Below are 27,802 nucleotides of genomic sequence, written 5' to 3' on the forward strand. Positions count from 1 at the left end.
CTCATAAAAATACACTAAACTCTTAATTCAGAAATCTTTGTGTGTGTGCTGTCGGCACAACATCGAATCAAATTAGATCCACGTTGTTTTGATCCGACAGCATCCATCCAATCAAATTGCAGGACAACCAATGAAGAAGAACTGTCAAACAACGCGCCAGTTGGCAAAAATGATACCAAAGATAGTTTCGTTCGGGTATAAATACTATGAGGTGGTCAACAAAAAACGAATTGCAGTATGCAAAACATGCGGGTCGAAGTTCGACATTTTAAATTGCACAAAGAACGGTAAGTGAAAAGCTAACGCTAGCTCCAGACAAATTTTTCCGTTAAGATTGATATTAACCCTTAGATGCATAAGTAGGTCTAAAATGACCCGGTGAGGTCGTTTTCTTGCAATATCTTTGTAATGAAAAGTTATCGTTTCATATTCCAGGTATTCCTCAACAAACATGTTATTGATATTGTGGTATATTAAGTAGCGATGATGTGAAGATGTGTTGAAGAGAAGTCCACTGACACCGTCTTGATAGTATATAAAGAGGTTTATTACAAAAAAGTTCAGCATCAATACAAGCACCGCGGGAACTTGGAGAGCATCCAGCCAAATGAACAGCTCTGTCTAATTCACCTTGAACACAGGTTTATATAGGTCAGTTTTACTCCAAAAGATCAAAAGAAACAACTGGTTCCAATCCAAATGTTTAAGATGATGAGGGGAGGTGGGGGTTATCAAGTAAAGATCAAAGGCCCTTCAACCACAAACAGTAAAGGATTAAGCCACAAACAGTTGAGGCCAGAGGCTATTCAACCTCAACATTCTATAGTAAGAATTAGTCATTTAACCTCATGTACTACTAACACTACATATGTTGACATATATCATTTGAACTTATAACAGAATGTAATTTAAATTTATAAGCCTTCAGATACCACAATGTAATGCCATTTAAATTTTTAACTTACCTTTTATAAATTTTTTGAAATTGTACTTTTTGTATTACTACTCCAAGCTTCCATAAGTGGGTCAAAAATGACCCGCATTCATTTCTTATGGGACTTCATGGGAACCTTTGATTCTTATCAACTGTGACTGTCAGGAATATGTATTCTGTGGACCACACAGACTATATCATAAGTGTCACCCCTTAAGAAGATTATTTTACACAGCAAGATCTGATACATGTAAGTATTGTCTTCTTTTTTACCTCAGAAATGTGTGTGTGTGTGTCATTCATGACTACTGTGTGAAAGAGTGTGTTTCTTATCATCTATCATCAAATATGTCTCTTTTATTGTTTGCAAAACTAGCTATCTAACCAAGCTAGCTAACATTACTGTATGTTACGTGTCTGTGCGTCTGTCTGTGTTTGTGTGCATGCGTGTGTGTATTTATTTATATAGATAATTATTGATCAATAGGTTCGCTTGTCATTCAAAACCTTCTCTTCCTTTTATGTTTTCTCATCCAAGGTGTCATGGCTACTAGCTATACAGTTGAAATGGTCCTACAGATGCTGGAATAAGAGGCAGTTATGGGATTTGACTAGAACCTGAAATACACACACACACACACGCACCACACACACACACACACACACGTACACACCACACATGCACGCACACACACACACACACAATCACACACACAAAATGGATATTGACATTGTTATATTGCTGTTGTGTAATTTTGTAATGTTGACAGTTCAAAATGTTAAAAATGTTAAAAAAGTGAAAAATAACAATATTTCATACGTGTAATCATTCTTGTGTGGACCAAAATATAATACAAAGTATAATACAAATGATTATTCTTAACTAAAATGACAAAAATGGCATAAAAACCCATTGATTCTAATATGGGTCTTTTTTGACCCACTTATGGAAGAGTGTAGGGTCCAGTCACTCATGCATCTAAGGGTTAATAATATGAGTACTAAAGAGTAGCTCAAATACAATTTATGTGTGGCTATAAGGGATTTTCTGACATCTGTTTAATATGCCTACCTCTTACAGATTTGAAGAATACCAGATGAACAAAAGCATCATAAATGATCCACAACAGCCTTCAATGTCACAATTCCTGGACAGTCGTGTAGGGCATTACAGCATGAGTCATCCACAGCAGAAAGCTATCACCAATGCAATACTGTCCGACTTCATGATTGTTGGGACCACTCCAGCACTACAGCTAAGTCACTACCTTGACATAGCTGAAGGACAGAACGCCCTTTTGTTCTGGGCATTGAACATGAAGACTCTTCCTTTACTCTTCCAAGTGGCCATCAGAGTCTTGGCAGTGCCTGCCTCCAGTGCTCCAGTGGAGCGAGTTTTCAGCCATGGTGGCATTATACTACGTCCCCATCGTTCACAAATGACTGACAGACTTTTGGCCGATTTGATCTTTTGCAAATGCAATGCAGCATAGGGCCCTGACATAGAACAAGCACAACCCTGTTAATTGTTATGTTCATGTCACACACACACACACACACACACACACACACAGACAATATGAGATGAGATAAATACAGGACAGAAACTGCTGTGGAACTAGTTATAGTGCAATATGCTATGGAAATACAATGTCAGCACTTGACATTGAAGAATGTTCTTGCAAAAAAAGTTTTGATAAATAAATACAGATCTTTAAAGCATACATGATCTGTGCAAATATTATTACTCTGTTGTTAAAAGGACTTGAAACCCAAACTGTAGGACTTGGGACTTGACTTGAGACTTGTCGGTCTTGACTTGGGACTTGAGGGCAAAGACTTGAGACTTACTTGTGACTTGCAAAACAATGACTTGGTCCCACCTCTGATAACTACAACCAAAATCATTATTAATAGTTCAATTCAATTCAATTCAATTTTATTTGTATAGCGCCAATTCATAACAGAAGTTATCTCAGGACACTTTTCAAATAGAGCAGGTCTAGACCGAACTCCTTACAACATTATTTACAGAGACCCAACAGTTCCCACCATGAGCAAGCGCTTGGCGATGGGGGCAAGGACAAACTGCCTGTTAAAAGACAGAAACCTAGGATCTTCATCAGTTAACTTCAATAATTTCTACATCGAAGCCATCAACCTGTCTGTTAGACCCGATCCCAACTAAGCTGCTTAAAGAAGTCGTACCCTTAATTGGCACTTCTTTACTGGATATGATTAATCTTTCTTTATTATCAGGATATGTACCACAGTCCTTTAAAGTAGCTGTAATTAAACCCCTTCTTAAAAAGCCCACTCTTGACCCAGGGGTTTTAGCCAACTACAGACCGATCTCTAACCTCTCCTTCCTCTCTAAGATTCTGGAGAAAGTAGCCGCCAAAGAGTTGTGTGAGTTTTTACATAACAATAGTTTATTTGAGGATTTTCAGTGAGGATTTAGAGTTCATCACAGCACAGAGACAGCTCTGCTGAAAGTTAATAATGACCTTTTGATTGGTTCAGACAATGGACTTGTCTCTGTACTTGTATTATTAGATCTTAGTGCTGCATTTGACACCATTGACCATAATATTCTTTTACAGAGACTTGAGCATCAAATTGGCATTAAAGGAACTGCACTAAGTTGGTTTAAGTCATATTTATCAGATTGTTCGCAGTTTGTACATGTTAACGATGAATCTTCAATAAATACTACAGTTAGTCATGGAGTTCCACAAGGTTCTGTACTTGGACCAATACTATTTACTTTATATATGCTCCCTTTAGGCAACATTATTAGGAATCACTCCATTAACTTTCACTGTTATGTAGATGATATGCAGTTATATCTATCAATCAAGCCCGATGAAATTAATCAATTATCTAAATTACAAACATGTCTTAAGGACATAAAATCCTGGATTTTTCTCCTGATGTTAAACTCAGTTAAAAAAACTAATATCTTGTTCTTGGCCCCAAAAACCTTAGAGACTCACTGTCTAAAGATATACTTACTCTAGATGGCATCACCTTGGCCTCTAGTACCACTGTCAGGAATCTTGGAGTTATCTTTGATCAGGATTTGTCATTTAATTCCCACATAAAGCAAACCTCTAGGACTGCCTTCTTTCATTTATGTAATATTATAAAAATTAGACACATCCTATCACAGACAGATGCAGAAAAACTAATCCATGCATTTGTTACTTCAAGGCTGGATTACTGCAACTCTTTATTATCAGGTTGCCCCAATAAATCCATTAAAATGCTCCAATTAATTCAGAACGCTGCAGCACGAGTACTGACAGAAACTAGAAAAAGAGATCACATCTCTCCTGTACTAGCTTCTCTGCACTGGCTCCCTGTAAAATGTAGAATAGAATTTAAAATCCTCCTCCTCACCTATAAAGCTCTTCATGGTCAGGCCCCTTCATATCTTAAAGAGCTCATAGTACCCTATTACCCCTCTAGAACACTACGTTCTCTGAATGCTGGGCTACTTGTGGTTCCTATAGTCTCTAAAAGTAGAACAGGAGCCAGAGCCTTCAGTTACCAAGCTCCTCTCTTGTGGAACCAGCTTCCCGTTGTGGTTCGGGAAGCAGACACCCTCACCACATTTAAGAGTAGGCTTAAGACATTCCTCTTTGATAAAGCTTATAGTTAGGGCTGGATCAGGTGAGTCCTGAACCATCCCTTAGTTATGCTGCTATAGGCCTAGACTATCGGGGATTTCCCATGGTGCACTGAGCTCCTCTCTTCCTCTCTCTTTCTGCACTCATTCATGTCCAATTAATGCATGTTACTAACTTCACTTCTTCCCCGGAGTTCTTGTGCTCGCAGGTTCTTATCAATCCTGGTGGAGCCTCCTGCCATGGTCCTGTTAGATTGCCATTGCCAATACTGTTGTTGCTGTGCACCTGTCTGTCTGTCTGTCTCTCGCTCTCTCTCTCTCTGTCTCTCTCTCTCTCTCACCCCAACTGGTCGAGACAGACGACCACCCACCTAGAGCCGGAGGATCTGTCCTAGGTTTCTGCCTCTTAACAGGCAGTTTTTCCTTGCCCTTGTCGCCAAGTGCTTGCTCATGGTGGTACTGTTGGGTCTCTGTAAATAATGTTATAAAGAGTTCGGTCTAGACCTGCTCTATTTGAAAAGTGTTGTGAGATAACTTTTGTCATGAATTGGCGCTATACAAATAAAATTGAATTGAATTGAATTGAATCCTCTCTACACTGAGCTGAGGCAGCTCAGGAGCACTTTCAGCTACAGACTGACCCAGCCCTGAGCTTCAAAGTGGTTTGGACGCTCGTTTGTACGATCAGCCATCAGACTCCACAACGCCACAGCACCCAGTACCTCCAACCCCCGCATACAAAGACTGGTTTAAAACTGCCACCTACAACGCACAAACCTTTTGCACTATTTATATTTAATTTCCACTTGTACAGTTTAGTTTTAGTTGTTTTAGTTTTAGTCAAGTTTAATTTTCTGCTCATATTTTGCACTCCATGTCCTACTTGAACAATGCATAGTTTTTATACTTTCATTTATAGTTGTATATCTTCTAATATTAATAATATTAGTAATATTTTTATTGTGATATTCTTTGTTCTCTGTTTTTGCACTACTTTGCTCTATTGCTGCTGTGTCAACCTGAATTTCTGATAAGGGGGATAAATAAAAGAATATTTTAGGGTATCTTATCTTAAACTCATCAGGAAACTGAGTGCTGAGGTCATAAATCAAGAGAGAAGTCAGCTCATTTCTCCATGTGAGTGAATAGTATCTGTTTTTATTGCAGCCAATATTACCCTACTGCCCAACACTGTACATTTTACATTGCAGGCAACTAGCAAAATCACACAGACCCTTTCACTTATGCTAGGAATGTAATGATATATTGCAAGACAGTTCAATCGCAATGCAAAGATGTGAAAATTCAAAATGAAATGACAAATTTAATCGTGGTATCAAAACAAAACAAACAAAAGGAAATATGTATTGTTTTGCATAGTTCATACCCAACCTCAGAAATAAAAAAAGATACTATAATTTGATAAATAAAATGTGTTTTGGAGATTATTTTCCTGAGAAATAAAGGAATTATTTTCTGTCATAATTTGTCATTAATCTAATTTTGTTAAAAAAAAAATATATGAGAAAACCGTATTGTGAACACAGTATTGTGAATTGCGTTGAATTGTGAGTTGAGTTTATTGTTGCATCCCTAACTTACGTGGATTCAAAGTATAAAGAAACTATAAATTTGTCTTACAGTCCTAAAACCCTATTGGAAGCTTTTATGTTCATTATGCTAATACAAATTTGCTGCAATTTGTATGTTCATAGAGCTTTACTAATGGGGTCAAATTTTAAGGTTCGTCCTGGGGTTTTGTGGTCATTCAAATTAAAACTGATACATCCTCCTGAGCATAAATGTTCTCAGTTAATTCATGACAGTAGCTTGTATGCAGAGTTGGCTTCATGAAAAAGCCAGTGGTTCACCAAAACCTATCTAGCCATCAAGTTCTGATACGCCCTGTCATGGATCAAAGAACTGGTCAAAGGGGACATTCTGACCCGTCTTTACCCGTGGAGCAGTGTCTGTGTGAAGCGGCTCTGAGGGGGGAGGTGAGTGCAGAGCTCAGGACAAGTACAGGCTGGAAATCCCAGATGGGGAGCGCTCAGGCAGCACAGGCTGGATTATAACTCTGAACATCAAATTGTCTTATGTAACACATTGTAGTGCAGACCACAGCCACCAGCAGCTGTTACGCAATCCACTGTTGACCTGGCAAGGAAGAGACATGCCTGCACATGGGCACACACAAACACACACATATGTACTCATACCCACACACACGTGCAAACGGATATTTAAACAGACACGCAGACAAGCTAGTGCCAAATAGCAATATACATAGAGCTTGTATGCAATTATGATGACTTAATCTAGAGATTATATTGCTCCAGCTCATGTAAAACAACATGAAAAACAACCGCAGCAACATAAAAACTTGCAACTCTTTGAGTTTTCTTTTTAACCGTTACATTTTTGAATGGCATTCTTCAACATGTAAAACCATTACATTTTTAATTTGATCTTTATTTAACCAGATTGAGAATGTCCGACCCATTGAGAACCAATTACCATTTACAATGACCACCTGGCCAAGAGGCAGCGACAGGAGGCGAGTTGGTACAACTAGATACAACTAGTGCATAAAAACAAGAATTGACAGAGTTACAGAGTTAAAACAGCACATTATATATAGTATGTACACAACAGAGATCTAAGTACTGTGTTCCAGAGATGAAAATTCAAATTCAATCCATAATTCACAGTGTTAGATGTGATAATATTTGTGAAAAGGGCTGCAAAGGCCGCAACAAGTAGGCAAAAACTAATCCTTGCTCCACTAAAAGTAGTTGTTTCTGCCACTGACAGATTGTTTTTTTCAGTGTCTGACAGCATTATGGAAAGGATCCCTACAGAGATAGACATTTTGTTTAACCAGAAACAGCATAATAATAATAAACATAATATCATTATCACTCTCCACCAGACTCCAGAGACAAAAACGTTAATTTTACTGCACATACCATCGTTAAATTGTGTTGACGGGAACTAAATAAAACTCACCAAGACCTTTTTTGTTAGTCTGTGCCCTGTTGCAAAGCCTTAATTTATGGAGATAGTGTGATGCTATTCTCTGCTCAGGACGCCATGACTCCACTATATCTTTTCATAGCAAATAGTGCTGCTGTATTCATGTTTTAAATCTCATATAATATACCCTTTAAGTTATAAAATATTTCAGTCCTGGTTGATTTGGCAACATCTGTGGTTACTGGTAGTAACAGCAGCTGGATTTTATTGTAAGTGTGTTCTTGCTTGCTCAGCTACACTACCAGAACACCTTAGCACGTCGTAATAACATTTTTGCCTTACCTGTCAGGCTTATCTCCAGTATTAGTCTGATGAAGATAGCTGGTACAACGTCTCTTCCATCTTACCTTGACAGTTCAGGCATCTGCAGCAAAACCATGTATATGATTGTGGTCTCAAATAACTGAATATTTAGAATCAAGTCATTAACATGACAAAATAGGCCATTGTCCATGTTTTCAGATCTTACTGTTCACCACTATGACCAGCGACCAGTGCAACATACAAAAGTCTCACCAGGCTTGGGTCCTATCCTTATTACCAAAGTGAAACATTTCTGTATTGTATTTAACAAATACACTATTATCTTAACAAATAAAAAAAAGAGAGCAACAGTACATAGAGAGATAATGGTAGAAGCAAATACCTTTGAGTGGCTATAATGGCCATAAATAGCAACAAAAATGGGGTTTAATATAAAATCATGAGGATTATAACATAAAGCTTAAAGCTCCAGAACAGTTGGCATTTAGGAGATATGCAAGGTTTTCATCTGACAACAGCAGTATAATTTTAGCTACACTTATAGTAGTGACTGATGATGATGAACATGAAGAAGACAACGACGATGACAACAGCAACGATGGGGGACAACGAGCAGTGACAACAGCAACAACAGTAACCGTAGCAATAATAATACTTATAATTAAAGCATTAATGCAAGCAGCATTGGGCGGGACCTCGCACTCCACGCAACTCGGGGCGTGGTGCGGCCGCGTCACATGCCGTCCTAAAATGTGCGGACCACAACATGAAATTTTCACGTCACCCCACTCCCAAGCCCTCATCTCGGGCGTGGTGCGGCCGCGTCACATGCCGTCGTAAAACGTGCGGACCACAACATGAAATTTCCACGTCACCCCACTCCCAAGCCCTCATCGCCAGAAGCTGAGGGAGACCACTCTACGTTGTCACGCGTTTCAGACACTGCAAAAGACTTACGCTTTCATAGACAGACTCTTCACTGTGAAAGGTGGAAATTCAGCGCCACGTCACGGACACACAGTTTGACGCACATTAAATATTTGATTAACTTATGATCACCAATGTGTCTAGATTGCAGTGATCGAATATGAAGTCAATATGATAAAATCTGTAGGAGTTAGTTAAAATAGAAGCCCTGAAATGCCGGAACTGGCATCACAGTTTGACATTCGATTCAAAATGGCCAACTTTGAAGCAGATCTGATAAATTCCCTAGGAGGAGTTCATTCAAATACAAGCCAAAACAGTGAAAATGACCACAAAATGGCAGCAGTGAGTGAAAATGAATATGAAAATAGCCGACTTCCCGTGGGTTTAGGGGCATGGGTCCAAGAGGCTTTTCTATAGGTCACGATACGTTACACGTGCCTACCGAGTTTCATACATATTGGTGAAACGTGGCGCCCGGGCTGCTTTGTTGAAATACTGTAGGGGGCGCTACAAACACAATTTTTGGTGTGTGAGCTACAGGCACCAGTCTACACGTGTCCTGTGAATTTCATATTCATAACTTTTACGGTCTCTGCAGAGTGATTTACCCTGCCACCAGAGCGCCACCCAGGGGCATGGTTTATTTTTATGTTTTTATTTTTTAAGTGAGCCTCAGGAAGCCATGGGAAATGATCGTATCAAGTTTCATTTTAATCACACTTGTCGATGTGGAGATATAAACTTCTGCATTTTAAAGAGTGCCACCTTATGGCGATGGCCTGAAATTGTGCACGATGCCTAATGAAGACATAAGGAACTATTGACCCAAGGTTGGTGTCAATTGGACATACCAATGTGGAGAAATGCCCCACCTCCTTTTTTAATGAAAAATTCTAATTCTAATTTTATAACGTGCTTATTTTTTTGAAATATCAAAATACTTTAGATTACTTTTTAAGTTTTGTGCGCATCGGACAAAGGCGCATGGATGGAACACGAAAACTTAGGTTTTGGACATTTCGCTCTAGTGAAAAAAAAATCTAGGCGGAAGTGGGCATGGCCTATATAGGGAGATGCAGCTCCATTCACCGAACGCGTGGATATAAGGTTTTTAAATGTGAGACAAACAATGCGGGAGTTATTAGCCTAAACCTACTTTTCTTAATAGCAGCGCCACCTAGTGGCCTACCCCACAGCGACCATAGTATTTTAAAGTTTTCACCATGCCTGACAACTTTGAGTATATGTGACCTGCTCCATCATTTTGAGTCACTTTGACCCAGAAACACATTTTGAGTTTTCTTCATGGCTGTAAAGAGGAAAGTCTCAGCTTTATGGCAATACCAAAATTATTTTTCTACTCCAAAATTGTATGAGACATGTTCTTCCAAAGCTCGACTGTCACCAAACCTTGTTTTTGAGAAAAAGGGCTCTAAAGATAGCAATCAACATTCCGCCATATTCCAAATGAATTGAAAGACATTTATAAACAGTTTATATTCAAATAAATAAACTTACAATTCAAAATGCTTTACATAATTATAATCAGAGACATTGTATGCTACCATCGGGTTAGCCACGAGTGGAATATCTTCCTCCTCGCCTCCGTCACACTCACTTTCTTCACCATCACGATCAGAGCTGGCCGGTGTCGGTGGCGCGAAATCCGAGTCAGACTCGGAGGTCGAGCCGCTGTCACTCTCACTTTCAGCTGCCGGTGCGGTGAAAAAGTCCGTAATAAGGTCGATCCAGTTGTCGTCTGAAGTACCATGTCTTACAGGAATTGAATTTAAAAGTCGAGCAATGTTGTCGTCGCGAAAATTCATTTTGTCTAGGCTGTCAATCTGTCAATCTGTCTCCGTGTCCGTGTATCTAAACTGACAGCTGACAGATGACGCAGATGACACAAACACGCTAGCCGGTGTTTTGAACTCTGACACCTGTTTCGTTTTTATTTATGCTAGCTATATTTATCTTTTGTATTTTACATTAATTTTGACATTGTATTAAAGCTGAGACTTTATTTAATTAGAAACATGTAAAAACTGAAAATAGCCCAAAATTTTATTTTCTTGTAAAAACGTGTTTCTACACAAACGGGCCGCTGCAACATCCGACTCATTTTGATGTAACGCGTCACATATGTTCAGGGGGTCAAAAACGCCGTCAACGTTCTTAATAATAATAATAACCGGAACAAAAACAATAGAGACCTCACAGTGTTTGACACTGGCTCAGTCCCTCATAATAATAATAACAACAATATCAGTGATATTAGCAATGGCAGTCAAGCAGGACCATGGCAGGAGGCTCCACCAGGATCCATGAGAACCTGCAAGACGAGAAAGCACAAGAACTCCGGGGAAGAAGTGAAGTTAGTGACATGCATTAATGGAACATGACTGAGTGCAGAAAGAGAGAGAGGAAGAGAGGAAGAGAGGAGCTCAGTGCATCATGGGAAATCCCCCGATAGTCTAGGCCAGGGCTGCCCAATTTGGCCCGTGACTGATTATTTTTGGCCCGCTGCCCATGCTCGAATTGTTAATACTTTTAACTATTATTATGTGCCAGCAGTCGGAATATCTCTTTTATTATTTATTTATTGTTGCACTTCTTCTCCTGACCACAAATTAACATTGTATTACATTGGGGTTAGGGTGGCGCTGTTGAGCTCCCGTCAGCTCAAATCCGACCGGCCGTGACCACAGAGTGAGAAGATCTTCTTCGTCTTCTTCTAACGGCGTCGCTTAGCAACCAACGTAAAAGAGTGAGAAGATGCTGTGATGGAGCGTGGGAGGCAGTGGCACTGTGATAAGAGAAAGTTTAAAAAAACTTGGGAACATGGGTACTTTTTCTCAGAGATTGATTCTGTGGCAGTATGTTTGATTTGTAAGCAGAGAGTCGGTGTTTTAAAAGAATACAATATTCGTCGCCATCACGAAACGCGGCATTCCCATCAGTTCTCAAAATACACCGGAGAGGAGAGAAAGGTGAAGGCTGGAGACCTGATAGCAAAGCTAACTTCCCAACAACACACCCTTCTCCAGCCCTCAACTGAACAGGAAAATGCCACTCAGGCAAGTTATCACATTTGCTCCCTCATTGTCCGAAGCGGACGACCTTTTGCGGTGGGTGATTTTGTAAAACAATGTCTGACAGTTGCTGCTGACACCGTGTGCCCAAATCAGACGCGGGCTTTTTCCCACATTAGTTTGTCACAGAACACGGTCACCCGCCGTGTTGAGGATATGGCCGAAGACATTCGAGGCCAAATTGTCCAGAGAGCAGGTCGATTTTCTGCCTTCTCCATCGCACGTGACGAAAGCAACGATATATCGGACTCAGCTCAGCTGTTAGTCTTTCTGCGAGGAGTGAATGAGGACTTTGAAGTGTGTCAGGAACTTGCGGGCCTTGAAACACTGAAAGGGACAACAAAAGGCACAGATGTTTTTATGGTAGTGTAGCGAGTTATGGATAGGAACAGCTTGAAGTGGGAAAACCTATCAGGTATCATGACAGACGGAGCCCCGGCTATGGTCGGTAAGAGAGCAGGTCTCACTGCACTTGTGTCAGACAAAGTCCGCGAGTTTGGTGGGTCGGTGTTAAAATACCATTGTATTTTACACCAAGAACAGTTGTGTGCCAAATCCATCCGCCTGAAAAACGTGATGCAAGATGTCGTTGCCATCGTGAATAATATTCGCTCAAAGGCGCTCTCACACCGTCAGTTCAAAGCTCTTCTGGATGAGATGGATGCACAGTACGGAGATATGCTGTACCACCAGGAGGTCAGGTGGCTGAGCAGAGGAAAAGTTTTACGGCGTTTTTTTTAACTGCGTGAGGAGATCGGGGCTTTTCAAGCAACGAAGAAAAACAACATTCAAGTGCCTTCCGACAAACACTGGATTTCCGACCTGGCTTTTCTAGTGGACATAACGGAGCTACTGAATATCCTGAATCTTCAGCTTCAGGGGAAGGACCAGATAATCAGTCAGCTGTATGATCACGTCAGAGCCTTCAAGCAAAAACTCCTGTTGCTCAGCAGACATTTCTCAACAGGTGAGGTCTGATTTCAATACTGTAATGAACAAAAAAATAATGAATTAGGCTTGTTATTGACCATAACCATGTTAATTGTGTGACCTATGCATCCATATGTTGTGTCAGTGAAAATTAGGCTGCTTCATTAAATGGAGCACTAATTTCTTGCATCTTACATTGTTCCTTTTTTCTTTGTGTCTCTACATTCAGGAAATTTGGCACATTTTCCAAGCCTCAGAGAAGTTGGGTTGATGGAGGAAAATACCTTGACATTCTCAGCAATCTTGTGGTGGAGTTTGACAATCGCTTCCAAGATTTTCAAGAAAATGCAACAGCATTTGAGCTGTTTGCGCAACCCTTTTCTGTACCTGTGGATGCAGTCAGTGAGGAGCTTCAAATGGAACTTCTGGAACTTCAGGCTGATTCAGACCTCCATAGCAAGTTCAGAGAGCTTACCTTACAGGACTTTTACAGACGTGTTCCTGCACACAGGTATGCCAAGATCCGCAAACATGCACAGGTGATGCTGTCCCTCTTTGGAAGCACATATGTCTGTGAGCAGGCTTTCAGCCTGTTGAATCTCAATAAGTGCAAACTGAGAAATGCACTGTCTGACTCTCACCTACATGACATTCTCACTTTGTCAGTAAGTCAGCTGGAGCCTGATGTTGAGAGACTTTTAAAAACCAAGGGCAGGCTTCATGTCTCCCACTGACAGGCCTTCTGCATGTTACTGAGGATTACATGCCTAAAAATTACTGTTCAAGGCAGTGATGAATGTAGCATTTTTGTACCAAATGTCTAGTGATAAGAGTATTGTGTCACTTTTTTTGCATATTCTGCTCTTTATGGTTAATGTTAATACAGTCCAGTGATCATAAGAAATCTAAAGCTGTTGCACAATTATATTACTATTACTTAAAAATGATTGTTCAAGGCAGTGATGAATGTAGCATTTTTGCACCACATGTCTTTCTATGAAAAAAGTATTCCTCTGTTTTTTTCAAGCACAGAAGAATGTATAGGGCAGGCCTAGGTCACTTTGGAGCATGTTCTGCTCTGTATGGTGCATATGTTAATACAGTTCAGTGATTTATAAGAAAAAAGATATAAAGCTGTTGTACAATTATATTTCTATTACTTGAAGTGATAAGTATTACTTAAAATGATTGTTCAAGGCAGTGGAGAGTATAATATTTTGGTCTCATAGAGGCATGTTGTTGAAGGCACAGGCCTGTATTATTATTTTTCTGCTTTCAATAAACAGCAGTATTGATTTTCCAAATTACTTTGTATGACTGTTTTGCACAGTTATATCATAGGCATATTTAATTTAATGCACTGCAATATGAATGTCTAATTTTGGCCCGTGACCCTCCACCCTGAGCCATTTTTGGCCCTCAAATGAGAAGAATTGGGGCACCCCTGGTCTAGGCCTATAGCAGCATAACTAAGGGATGGTTCAGGACTCACCTGAGCAGGCCCTTACTATAAGCTTTATCAAAGAAGAACATCTTAAGCCTACTCTTAAATGTGGTGAGGGTGTCTGCCTCCTGAACCACAACTGGAAGCTGATTCCACAGGAGAGGAGCTTGGTAACTGAAGGCTCTGGCTCCTGTTCTACTTTTAGAGACTATAGGAACCACAAGTAGCCCTGCATTCAGAGAATGCAGTGTTCTAGAGGGGTAATAGGGTACTATGAGCTCTTTAAGATATGAAGGGGCCTGACCATGAAGAGCTTTGTAGGTGAGGAGGAGGATTTTAAAGTCTATTCTACATTTTACAGGGAGCCAGTGCAGAGAAGCTAGTACAGGAAAGATGTGATATCTTTTCCTAGTTCCTGTCAGTACTCATGCTGCAGCGTTCTGAATTAATTGGAGTGTCTTAGTGGACTTATTGGGGCAGCCTGATAATAAGGAATTGCAGTAATCCAGCCTAGAAGTAACAAATGCATGGATTAGTTTTTCTGCATCCGTCTGTGACAGAATGTGTCTAATTTTTGTAATATTACATAAATGAAAGAAGGCAGTCCTAGAGGTTTGCTTTATGTGGGAATTAAATGACATGTCCTGATCAAAGATAACTCCAAGGTTTCTGACAGTGGTGCTAGAGGCCAAGGTAATGCCATCTAGAGTAACTATATCTTTAGACCGTGAGTCTCTAAGGTTTTTGGGGCCAAGTAGAAGAATTTCATTTCTTTCTGAGTTTAGCATCAGAAAATTGCAGCTCATCCAGGATTTTATGTCCTTAAGACATGTTTGTAATTTAGATAATTGATTAAATTCATTGGGCTTGATCGATAGATATAACTGCATATCATCTGCATAACAATGAAAGTTAATGGAGTGATTCCTAATAATGTCGCCTAAAGGTAGCATATATAAAGTAAATAGTATTGGTCCAAGTACAGAACCTTGTGGAACTCCATGACTAACTGTAGTATTTATGGAAGATTCATCGTTAACGTGTACAAACTGAGAACGATCTGATAAGTATGACCTAAACCAGCTTAGTACGGTTCTTTTAATGCCAATTTGATGCTCAAGTCTCTGTAAAACAATATCATGGTCAATGGTATCAAATGCAGCACTAAGATCTAATAATAAAGTACAGAGACAAGTCCATTGTCGGAAGCAATCAAATGGTCATTATTAACTTTAAGCAGAGCTGTCTCTGTGCTGCTAAAAAAAACAAAGTTGGCAGAACTTAAAATTGTAAGGCAACAAACTTCAGGCTGATTTTAAGTTAGGGAATTCAACTTAACGGTTTAAGTTTTGCTTTTAAGTTTGTTCAACTTTCATTTTTAAGTTATCTCAACTCACGTAACCCTAGCTCAAGTTGTAGTTACTTATAATTTCACATTAACTCAACTTTGAATTCTTACTTGTATTAACTCTATTCAAGTTGTACTAACTTATAATTTCACATTATTTCAACTTTGAATCCTTACTTCTACTAACTCAACTCAAGTTGTAGTAACTTATAATTTAACATTATCTCAACTTTGAATGCTTATTTCTACTAACTCAAATTAAGTTGTGGTAACTCATAATTTAACATTATCTCAACTTTGAATGCTTACTCTACTCAGAGTTATAGTAACTTTTAATGTCACAATGTCACAACTTTGGGTTCTCATCTGTCAGAGTAATTAGTGTTAGTGTTAGAGAGTAATTTGAATCTATACATAGTACTATACTTAATTCTAGTAATTTAGATTTATCAATTAGGACCCACAAATTACCATCAAATGTTTAAATTATTACAGATGCATTGTCTATATTCAAAAAAATTTTATTTTATCAGAACACTTGAATTGGCAGTGCTGAGACCCATACCTGTCACAGTCTTAGCACTTAACTTGTACTGAAACACTGCATATTAGAATCTTAACATCAAAATACAATGAGGTAGTAAAACATGGTGAGTCAACAAGGTGGAGTAATCTACACCAATATGTAATATTTAATAATAATTGTTAAATTAAGAAGATTCGGTTACCAAAAGATATACCTCATCGGTTGAAATCAAACTGCATACAGAAATAGTGTCGTCCAGAATTGCCAGTCTAACAAAACTTATAGACTATAAAATAACAAATATTTAGGTCCAGAAGTTTCAGACTCAGAACTAGTACTGGCAAAAAGATATGTGTCATTGATTAACATACAATTAAATCTTAACATAAGCCACATGGTTACGAAAAAAGTATTCTGGAACATGCATTTTGGGACATGGGCAGTGATGAAGTCAGAAAGAAAAGAAGTTTGACGTTAAGAGTTTGTGAATAGCAGAAAGACAGGTTTAAAATAACAGGTGAATTAACAGGACTTTTGCAGGTCACAATTTGAGTGAGAACGGGAGAAAGTGTATTCAGTAAGAAGAAAGAAAGTTAGGTGACAATGAGAGGAGATCAGATGATAAGAAATGAGAGAAGAGAGGGGAAAGGGGGAGAGAAGAGAGGTGGAGAGAGGGAACTTGAGAAAAAGAGAGAAAAGGGAAAGAGAGTAAAAGTACAAGATGTAGAAGATTCATCTCTGGCAAATGGCAACAAGAACGTGCAATTCACAACTGTCTCAGAACATAACAATGTTCTCAGCTAACTTGCTGGATTCACTGAAAGAGTTTGTTTTTGAGGGATTTCACCCTTGCAGAGAAATCTGTCCCAAGTTCCATGAAAACCTTCGGAATGGTTTCAAAAGTGTACCTCAGTTCTTTTGGGTACTGGAGGTTCAAAGCATAGATCAGCCCAAAAAGGTATGCAAAAGCTGCCGGCAGGTCAGGGACATCCTGAAAGACGATGGCTTCTTCTACAATCACAGCAACGTTTATGACACTTGCAGGACCTGAACTATCATCATCCTCCAGCACAGTCAGGATTCCCACAGTGAGGCCCTCCGTTATGGAGAGAATTTTGTTCCTTTATTATTCAATCAAATAGAATAGATTTGAAACCTGAACGCAGTGCCAGTTTCCACTGTGTAGCGGGCTGCCGCTACTCCTCCCAGCTCCCGTTCTCGCTACAGCTGTTCTAATGTCAACAAACACAGGTGGCGAATAATTAAAATCACAGGACATGTCTTTTGGTCTGATTATACAGATCAGTGGTGCTGAAATTTGCGTTTCTCTTCTATAGCCTACACATTCCACATCTCTGAGGTCAAAAGCATCATTCAGTGTCAAGTCGGACCGTCTGACGCAGCTGCTCCTGTATAAACCAGTAATTCTGGCTGGTTAGAAATATGTGCGTGAATTTGTTAAATTATTCGCCACGTGTGTTTGTTGACATTAGAACAGCTGTAGCGAGAACGGGAGCCGGGAGGAGTAGCGGCAGCCCGCTACACAGTGGAAACTGGCACCGCGTTCAGCGGTTGTTCAGTAATCCACGGTACTACTGTTGTGTAGGAACCGTGACGTTTTGGCACCGCGAGTACCATGCGACACTAAATGTTTAAATCACAGCCCTACATTGTAGGATGTAGCCAGGTCAAACCAACCAATAGAAACTCTTCTCTCATCCACCAGCGTAGGCCCCGCCCGTCAAGTGCAGTTGAATTCGCAAGCAAAACTTTATAACTGGCAAGTAAAGAGGACTGATTTATAAGCAAAATGGTCGTATGTTTTTACTTACAAACATTAGTTTTGATTGAAGTTGAAGAAATATGTTCTCTCATATTTTTTTTTCAATTGCAATCTGTTCTGTTTCGATCTCAAAAAAATGTTTTTTGATTGCCACTTACTCTTTTTTGCTCTCAAATCTCTTTTTTGGTTTCAAATCTATTCTATTTGATTGAATAATAAAGGAACAAAATTCTCTCCATACTTTGTCTGCTCCTCTTCTGGATCAGTTGCCTGGAGACAGAAAGCAAATAACCAACACAATAGTAAATCAAACTGAAACACATTTATCATTAAATACTGTGGCTCAGAATAGGCTTTCATCTAAAATGATCCCAAATATTGTATACATTTGTTGTTTGACATATTCAATTCAATTCAATTCAATTTTATTTGTATAGCGCCAATTCATAACAGAAGTTATCTCAGGACACTTTTCAGATAGAGCAGGTCTAGACCGAACTCTTTAACATTAATTACAGAGACCCAACAGTACCACCATGAGCAAGCACTTGGCGACAAGGGCAAGGAAAAACTGCCTGTTAAAAGGCAGAAACCTAGGACAGATCCTCCGGCTCTAGGTGGGTGGTCGTCTGTCTCGACCAGTTGGGGGGTGAGAGAGAGAGAGAGAGAGAGAGAGAGAGAGAGAGCGACAGACAGACAGACAGGTGCACAGCAACAACAGTATTGGCAATGGCAGTCAAGCAGGACCATGGCAGGAGGCTCCACCAGGATCCACGAGAACCTGCGAGACGAGAAAGCACAAGAACTCCGGGGAAGAAGTGGAGTTAGTAACATGCATTAAAGGGACATGAATGAGTGCAGAAAGAGAGAGGAAGAGAGTAGCTCAGTGCACCATGGGAAATCCCCCGATAGTCTAGGCCTATAGCAGCATAACTAAGGGATGGTTCAGGACTCACCTGATCCAGCCCTAACTATAAGCTTTATCAAAGAGGAATGTCTTAAGCCTACTCTTGAATGTGGTGAGGGTGTCTGCCTCCCGAACCACAACTGGAAGCTGGTTCCACAGGAGAGGAGCTTGGTAACTGAAGGCTCTGGCTCCTGTTCTACTTTTAGAGACTATAGGAACCACAAGTAGCCCAGCATTCAGAGAACGTAGTGTTCTATATTAAACATTTCCATCTCATACCCAAAAAATGTAATCCACATATATGACATCAGTTATATCATGCCATTGGCAGCAAAACTTTGGGCACTGGGGCAGACAAAGAATGCGAAAAATTAGAAAATAGAAAAACAGTCAAGAATGGGACAAAAGGGCAGAAAGTTAAAGGCTGAAGTCAGAGTCAAGTACAGTATTAATAACAGATTAAGACTCTATTTCTCATCCTATATATATTTTCAGTTTCTACAAACAAGTCACTCACAAGACAGTTCCTGAACAGCTTCTCATGTCTACCACGTAGATACAAGGGACGGCCCTTCTGAAGGGCTTAAAGTTTAAAAAAATCCTGAGCCTGAACTTTTTTTCGACGGGGAAGGGGTAGTGGATCCGATGCATACGCTAGGCGATTTGGCAAATTTTGGCATTGTGCTTGACAGGGTACAAGATGACCTACCTTTGTGACGTCGAAGAACTTTTTTGCCGCTAGTAGCATATATTAGCTTCTTCGCGCACAACACACAGAAACAAGTGTGGTATATTAGGTAGCGATGATGTGAAGATGTATTGAAGAGAAGTCCGCTGACACCATCTTGATTTTATATAAAGGTTTATTACAAAAAAGTAAAGCATCATTTCAAGCCCTGGGAGCTTGGAGAGCATCCTGCCAAATAAATAGCTCTATCTGAACATAGGCTTTATATAGGTCTATTGTTTATTCAAGAAAATAGGAAAGAAACATCTGGTTCTAGGACAGATATGTGAGGTAAAACAGGGAGATGGGGGATTTATTAAGATAAAGGTCAGAGGCCATTGAGAGGCCCCTAGCCTAAACATTTCATAGTAAGAATTACGACGTTGAACCTCATGTCCTACTAACACTGCATATGTTGACAAAAATATCACTTGAACTTATAAAAAATGTAACTTAAATTTATAGGCCTTCAGACACCACACAAGCACCTGGCTCTCTTAATGTTTGGCACCAGCTACCAAAAGGCTTGCCGTCTCCGCCCCTTTCTTCTATCCACATCCACACATAAGTCCTTTTTCAGTAAGGTCGTCTTCTCCAGGCTTCATGAATTTCCCCTCCATCTTTGGATTTCAGTGACACAAACGCCGGCCTGGATGCTGCGTTCAAGACCACTTGGAGGTAACCGAGAGGTCATAGTGTACATGCTACAGGTTAAGTCAGATGAGAAAAGCAAAGCGTGGCATATTGTCACATCCGCGGAACACTGAAAACCTACGCAGCAGCAATTTATGCTTATTTTGGAAGAAGATGAAAATACGTGTAATTTCCGAGTTTGACGCTGTTCAATTTATTTTCCCCAATTCACAGCTCGTTTTTTCCTATGTTGTCTGGAACGCAGCATCAACTGCTGCTAGCCTCCCGTGGTTACTGTTGCTATGTCTGTCACAACCGTTGTGTACATCCATGGTCACAACAGTAGCTATGCACGTCATTGCGTGTGCATAGTTACGATTGCTAACTTTGGATTGGACAGTAGCGGTTTGAGGGAGGGGCTTGACAATATCCCGCATCAACAGGTTTTTTTTTTATGTTTTTTTTTTATTATGAATCGCAGTTAAATGCCACATGCCGGAGATCCAGCATGATGACGGAATACTTTAAGCCCTGCCTTCAAGGCTGCAGTCTGTCGATGTGCTGTGATGTTGGATGTCTAAAACACAAAAGGTTGGAAGAAACATTATGACAATATGCAACTATCATGTAGAAAGCTCAGAGCAAACATGCAAACAACTTTATTCTTCCACATCCAACAAACACCTGTTAAATCCTTTGTTTGGTCTTCACAAACTCCTTAAATAAAAATGACCACCTAGTCACATCTTTGTCTGTCCCTTAGGTAGTGTACAGTGGGTTTATTCTGAGGGTTTGTCAGTATGAGCAACATCTGATATTGAATCCATTGTAGAAAATGATTAGTGCAGTTATATATATATATATTTTTTTTAAATCCAAGAATTCCTTGTTATGCATTTAAGTTCATAATTTACAGAATATAATGAGATCATTATGTCTAAAATTCACCTCCTCATCCAGTCGGTCAAGGAGTTGATCCATCTCAGGTGGAAAAGCTGTTCTCCTAGCCCGATAGAGTCTAAGGAGCCTTGGAGTGTGCTGATTAATGGCTGCTCTGAAGTTGTCTATTAGGTTCTTGTTGGTAATCCGATGGAACTCTTCACTGATCTGTTGGAAAATGGAGAATAGCAAATATAAATCTTCAATACAAAGTCCTACAATTCCAACACCATCCTAATATAAAAATATGCATTTTATATACAGAAGCAACTCAAGACTCTTATTTTGAATAATAATAATTTCTTTGCTCAGGTTCTTACCTCTTGCTCACAAAACAGAGCAGGGCACTACCCCTGAACCTCTGACACCATAGGCTCCACAATCTCCTTGCACCTCAGGGAGAAAGTCAGCGCCATCTTTTGCTGTAAGAGTTCAACATTCTTATTCCTCTTCATATATTCCTCAACCAGAGCCAGTCTTTCCTCCTCCAGCGAGTCAGTGTGATTATTTGGATGGTCAGGGACATGATTAATTTCCCCTCGCTTTGCTTTCTTCAAAGAAGAACCTGCAGCATCATCTTCATCGCATCGTCTTTTCCTATTAATGCTGACCTCGATACACCCTGCCTGACGTAGCTGTAATTACCAAGTTTGTATTTTATGCTCATTTTCCATCCATCATACCCTGTTCCACTGCCCAGTTCTCGAAGGCAGGGTTGCTTACTGACAAGAGCCAAAGCAACTGACCCAATCTGGTCTTGATCAGGATAGGCTTTCACTTCAAAAACTGCTTGAGCAATCTTGTCCAAAATGTCCATCTTCATGTCTCTTGTTAGGTTGATGCCCTTCTTGGTCTTTTCATATGCCTCATTGCCTGCACGCAACTTTAATTCCACATCATAGGAGAAGGCTGGAACGGGAGAAGGTGAAGGCCATCCAGATACACTTCGTAGATAGTCGCTGATGAAACCTTAAGGGCTCTGGGGTGACTCTAGTGGATAAGCTGGCTGTGTCCAGGGAAGACCCTGAATCAACAGAGTCTGACTCTTGCTGAGCAAGTGTAGGTGGATCATCCCAAAGAATGTGCAAGATGGCACGTTCAGGTGGCAACTCGTGGATATCAATCAAATTACAGAGAGCGTTATTAAAGTCTGGTTCTTCAAACTGTAGTGTGAAGCTGCCTTGAAGTTCAAGTTTTCTATAAGAATGTTTTGTAAGTGTTCAACTGATTCAGGCACTTCAGAGAGCACCACCTTACGAGACATTCTTGGGCAGTTTTCACCAGCAGCAATAAACCCTGTGTTAGATGAGAAAAGAATAAGAAAATAGGGAAGGTTTAGGTTGCAGAGGGCATAAAACCTAAACAATTTCTAGCAAATTGTATTAACAATCGATGCAGAAAGAAGTTGTATTGTGCCAGAACTACCTACAAATCATGGTTATAGTATGTGCTGCTTGTGTGCAAATCAAATCTTAAAGACAAAGCAGATGCCTCCACAGGGAATAAAGTTAGTTGAGTCAATGTACATGTCTTAATGGTCCAGGCTGCACAGGTGAGCAATATCAGTTGACAACCCTACAACCTCCCATACATCTTCTATACTAAACAATGTTAGATAAAGCAGTACTCAATACAGATATACAGAGTATGGGTGAGTATGGAGTCTGATCACAATTAATATTAATTTATGCATACAAAAGGATACATACATGTATTTTTAGGACTTTTTGAAATTGGAATTATTGTTGTATATAAATATTTTAAAAATCCACAGAAAAAAAATAAGGTTCAGAAATTATTTCTGATGTACACACGAATAATTCTTGTTTTAAATAAAAATAATATGTATTTAAAAGTATTTGCAATTTTCATCAAAAACATATTTGGAGGTTGTCACATTTACATACAAACTTCATTGCATTTGTGTGTGGACTTTGTGAGACTCGATTTCACTAATGCATTATTTAGCCTTTCATCCATAGACATATACACAATACTAAAAAACAAAAACCTCTCAGATGTCAAATTTTATTACCTGTTATTACCTTAGTCGTTCACACAGATAAGTGATAATTCTCCTGGCATGCATGATTAAATATGTTTGAGTTACGAATACTTGCTAAGTTAATGATGTGGCATTTAACACTAGCGTTAGGTAACAAGATAGCTTTATAATGTTTATAGATGACCAAGAATCATCCATTTGCCTGCTAGTTGACTAACCTAGACAGCTTTCATTGAAACATATTAACATTCAATCATGCATGACTGGATTGTTATAACTTACATGTGTGGACAGCAGCTACCAGATTCCATATTGAGATTGACCTGCATTTCGATGCAATGCTATGCGATCACATGACATTAAAGCACACCCTCAAATTTACACTTGTGTGATCATCTGAAATGGAGGGAGCCATCTTATGAGACAAATCTGAATCCATAGAAGATAATTAAATGTTAACATATTGACTGACTACAGATAAGCTTCTTTTTTTAAAAATGCTTTTGTGAAATTGAGCCATGACAGGAAAGTCTCAAAAACCCGCAGAAATGGAGTGAATTCCACACATGACAAGCAGATTGTAAATGCAGGTTAGTACAGAAATGTAACATCCACGTTTCCATGTCTGATGGCAAATAAAACAAGAAATATGTGTGCATACATCTGAAATACATTAGTGTTATTATTTTGTGTGCAAAATGAGACAGTGTGAAAATGAGAGTGACAGCAACAGAATTTTGTAAATGTAATTACAGTTTACTTACCATTCTGCGTCTCTTCAATGGAGCAGACACACTTTTGGAGTCACCAGCACCTTCCCTCCCACTGTGTATGCAGTCAAAGGATGATGGTTGTTGAGAGCCTCAGGATCAGTGTCTGCATAGATGTTCTCCACAAGCTCAAAAGACCTATAATGTTCAAGGTACCAAGATGTGAGCTTTTTGCCAACAAAGGCCACTTTTTCAGGGTTGAAAACTACTGTGGTCACTACTTTGTAGAATTCTGGCAGTCCACTGCAGTGTCCAGCAGATATAATCATACCCTCTGCATATCGGGTCTCATGCAAATAAACGTCTTTAGAAAGGGACACAGTTTCAAGATCTGGATAGTTTCTCTTAATCACTGTGCGCAGGACGGGATCCAAATAAGGTGTTTTGATATCAGTTACTTTCTCAACATGTAACACTGGCTTGAAAAGACTTTGGCTATCAAACTGACATGCCATAATCTCCTGGTGGACAGTGTGAGAAGCACATTTTTAAAGTTCTGAACATCATGCAGTTTTCTTGAAAAAACTATGTTTCGACTCGAACCTCATTGTCCATAGTTCCACCAATGGACCAAAGCAGCGTAGAAGGTGAGGATAATGTTCAGCAAAGTGGTGCTTTGGGCGCAAGATAAAATCAGGAAAAGTGTCTGTGAGCAGCCTTCTATGATCAGACAACTTGGTCTCCAAGTAGTACAATATTTCCTCTGAGAAATAAGGTGAGACAATTATCTCAACAATTTATTTGAGGTCCATCAGTATCTCCCATGCAGGTTCTTGTTCTGGTATGCTCTTTCCAATAAAAAGGGGAAGAAATCTTAACAGAGTCCAATTTTCACGGCCATTGCCACCTATACTGCCCTATTCAAAACTTGCTTTAGAAATTTCCTTTGGTTTATTCACCCTGTCAGAGTATTTGTATGGAAAATATGCTATTATTGTATTCAGTCTCTCCAAAGTAATAAAGCCTTTTGAAATCAACTTCTTTAGGCACAAAGACAGTTCTACTGGAATAACACCTTCAAAAAAGTCATACAATATGTCTGGAGGAAAACCAGTGACAGGGTGAAAATATGACAGATGCTTACTTAGTACACATTCACTTTTAACACCATTTACACGTTTAACATTCTCATTATAAAGTTGCACCAGAAATGTATTGTGCTGTTCTTTGGACCGTAGCTGGAAATCAGAAATTCTAGTGGTTGCTATTTCACCTCGACTTGTCAAACAAGATCTACAGAACTAGCTTACATTGAAACTCTCCTGAAAGCCTGCAAGTCCATGAGCTCCTAAATTATCAGCACAGACACAAAAGACCGTACCTTTTACATAGGTATCAAGAGCTTGAACAAAAACCCTTGCTTCTTCCAGTGACTTTAAATCCTTAACTAGTGGACTTTAAAACTTTTCATAACCAAACTGCTTAACATCAGAAGTCTTTCCAAGGTGAGCTAGATGAATTGAATGTAAACTTGAACATAATTTTGAAGGTAGTTTAAGAATGACCCGATAAACTGCAGTAATCTTATGAATTTTCTTTGATGTGCCTAATGGGTTACACAATTCAAAATCATCTACATAAAGACCTAATGCAATTTGCAACTCTTGTTCTCCAAAATAATGATTTTGTTTAAAATAATGACCATCTTGAAAAGACTTATAATGTCCTGGAGCATTCTCTACATTGAAAACAAGCTTCTCCAGAAACTCTGCTCTATTCAGTAAAGCTCAATAACCTTACTCACAGAAACATAAACAAGGGCTTTTTTATCATACAGCATACATGTCATACTGCAATTCAGTTGGCTCAATAATAGAGAAATGCTCCCTGAAATATCTATTTCTCCTATAATCAGTTGATAATGTACCTTTTATCTGATGTAGTAATAAGTACTGGATTTGTTTGAAACACAATGTTACTTATTTCTTTAACAATTTCTTCCTCAATTGCAATGTTATGTTTTGCAAAAACCTGTTTGATAACTGCTGATGTATGAAACTTGGAAAAGGACAAAATATCATTAAATTCTTCTATAATTTCCTGTATAGCACGTTTAGACACATGTAACATACATTGCATACAAAAAAAAAGAGATGCTAGTTTGTGCTTGAGTATTTCAGAATCCACATCCTCTACACAATCAGCTTCACCTATTTCTGTAGTGTCCAATCTAGGACTATTGGTCAATGAAAATTCAGTTTCAGCTCCATCATTACTTGGCTGGTCAGTGGTATTAGACTGAACACCACTTATTTCCCTGACTGATGACCGAAAATCTCTTAACATATGGTTTTTATGCTTTTGTGATATGTGACCAGAAAAGCTGTTTAGGCGGTTGGTTTCAAAACTGCACCCAAAGAATGGGCAACGCACTTTCTCTGCGCCTAAGGTGATGTTGCAAATGAATTAAGATTTTTTTTTTTTTACAGCAAATGTCTTTGAAATCACATAACCAGCACTGAAATGTTGAATTTTCTTGCCTTGAGACAGTCCTGTGTAATCTTGAAAGATGTGATTTAAATGCTCCGATAGTTCTGAAATTGCACAACAGTCTGTATGGATGCAAGGCCAGTTTGCTCCTCTGTGATGAAGGCAGTAGTGTTTCAGGAGAACAGCTTCATTGGTGTGGGTGAATTTACAGAATTTGCACTGCCTTCATTTCAATCTGAAAGACAAAAGTGAAAATAATATATATATTTGGGTATTAGCAAACCACTCAGCACATTTCAATGGAAAATAATCCATCCTTTCATCTTTTTAGCAGTTTAATTAGAAAGAAATTAAACTATAGCAACAGTAATATTTTTTTACCCAGATTTCAGGAGGTTAGGTGCCTTCAAAAAATGTTTATTATTATTTGACTAAAACGGCATTTTCACAAATCTTTGAACTACAATTACAAAAACACAGGTTGCAGATGTAAGTACACTTAAACACACTTAAACTTAAGAAAAGCAAAGAAATGAGCTGTGTCCTAAAGTAATCCTTCATATTTTCCCACCGTGCACCATAAGAAGTAATCACAAAATAACATTGTTGAAACAAGACTTAGAGAGACAAATGGACTTCTCTCACTCTTTATGAGAACTCTTTCAGCTAGCTGCCAAAGTTCACTATTTAAGTTATTAATGTTTAACATTTAATGTTGTCAATGATAATGCTAACACAATATAACCATGAATAAAAAGTCAGACATTATTTTAACTTACATGAAAATAAAGTTAAAACTTACCTGAGTGGAGTCAACTCCAGCTCCGATGGGAGACAGCCAGACAGGAGAGCAGCAGACGAGTGACGAGTCTCAACTCCAAAAGTTGGCTTTCCCGCATTTTCCAACAAAGAAACAAAAGTTATCTGAACTTTCACCCCTTGTTCTGAATTGCAACTCAACGATATAAGTGGTACTAAATCACTTAACTGTATTGACGCCAACAAATTGCTTGGTTTGCTGGACTGACTTAAGTTTTTGCAATAAATGTTAATAACTTATATTTTGAAGTCTTAGCTACTTTAAATACTTATTTAGCCCAAAAACTAAAAGTTGGCTTTTTTACAGTGTGTGATGAACTCTAAATCCTGACTGAAAATCCTCAAATAAGCTCTAAATATATATCTGAGTTTACATTAGTTAAAGTTCCTAAACTTGGAGAGCCAGTGATACCTGTTGAGGGCATTTGGTGATTAATTTTCTCTCTCATAGTAATAATTTTATTATCAAAGAAGCTCATGAAATCATTGCTACTTACTTAAAAATCTGTCCCTGTCCCAATTCCTGAACGCTTCTTCCTTTTGGAACCTAAGCCGTTTTCACATTTCAACTCAGGCCAATGTCCTGAGAATCCAGTGTAAAACAGTTTAGTCCAGGTTAGGATTAGCATGTTTCATGTTTGGTCCACTGGAATG

General features: G+C 39.1%; 2 long non-coding RNA genes across 2 annotated transcripts in view; one reads left to right on the forward strand and one right to left on the reverse strand.

Moving 5' to 3' along the window:
• Positions 1 to 18,735, reverse strand: part of LOC127354563 (uncharacterized) — a 92,638-nt gene extending 73,903 nt beyond the window's left edge. Inside the window, exon 1 of the long non-coding RNA XR_007881583.1 lies at positions 18,700 to 18,735. This is a non-coding gene — a long non-coding RNA (uncharacterized LOC127354563). The remainder of the gene's footprint in view (positions 1 to 18,699) is intronic.
• Positions 1 to 27,802, forward strand: part of LOC127354537 (uncharacterized) — a 520,620-nt gene that overhangs the window by 478,575 nt on the left and 14,243 nt on the right. The window lies entirely within an intron of this gene.

The sequence above is a fragment of the Dicentrarchus labrax genome, unplaced genomic scaffold, assembly GCF_905237075.1.
Source record: "Dicentrarchus labrax unplaced genomic scaffold, dlabrax2021, whole genome shotgun sequence".
NCBI classification, from domain to species: domain Eukaryota; kingdom Metazoa; phylum Chordata; class Actinopteri; family Moronidae; genus Dicentrarchus; species Dicentrarchus labrax.